Here is a 537-nt window from a genome sequence, read left to right as displayed (position 1 = left end):
GAGGGGCAGCTGTAAGGATGCTTTCCGAGTAGGTGGTCCCAGAGGGGTTTTGGGAAGGAGGGATGTGAAAGGGCGTTTCTGGGTGGGGAGAAGAAGCTCCAGCTGGGCTCCGTAATCCTTTTGGAAAGCGAGGCAGCTCCCGCCCGTCCCTGAGGCTCTCCGTCTGTCTGACCATTCCCCTGTCTGCAGCTCACTTGGACTTGGCCCCAAGCACAGGGCAACGTTGGGAATTAGAGGAGAGGAGGGATAATGTCGTGGGGGGCCCTGGGGTTAGCTGAGTCCACAATTTCACCCCTGTTTTGGGATGAAAAACAGGCAACAGGGCATGAAATAGGGACCCTCCTCTTTTGGGGGGGGGTCATGTCACTCCCCTGCCCTGACCGCTGCAGGGGTGGGAGCTGCTGGGGATCCCAAAAACCCCTCACGGGCGGCCAGCCAGGGCTGGGTGTAATCACATCCAGGAGGACGCGTTGAGCAATCCCACTGTAGGAAAATGGAGGACTGGGATTTGCCAGCAGGAGCCGGGGCAGGGGGGCG

This window comes from Apaloderma vittatum, unplaced genomic scaffold (genome assembly GCF_000703405.1).
Source record: "Apaloderma vittatum isolate BGI_N311 unplaced genomic scaffold, ASM70340v1 scaffold9125, whole genome shotgun sequence".
In the NCBI taxonomy this organism is placed as follows: Eukaryota; Metazoa; Chordata; class Aves; order Trogoniformes; family Trogonidae; genus Apaloderma; species Apaloderma vittatum.
The sequence above is the reverse complement of the archived record's forward strand: the minus strand, read 5'-3'. Positions refer to the sequence as shown.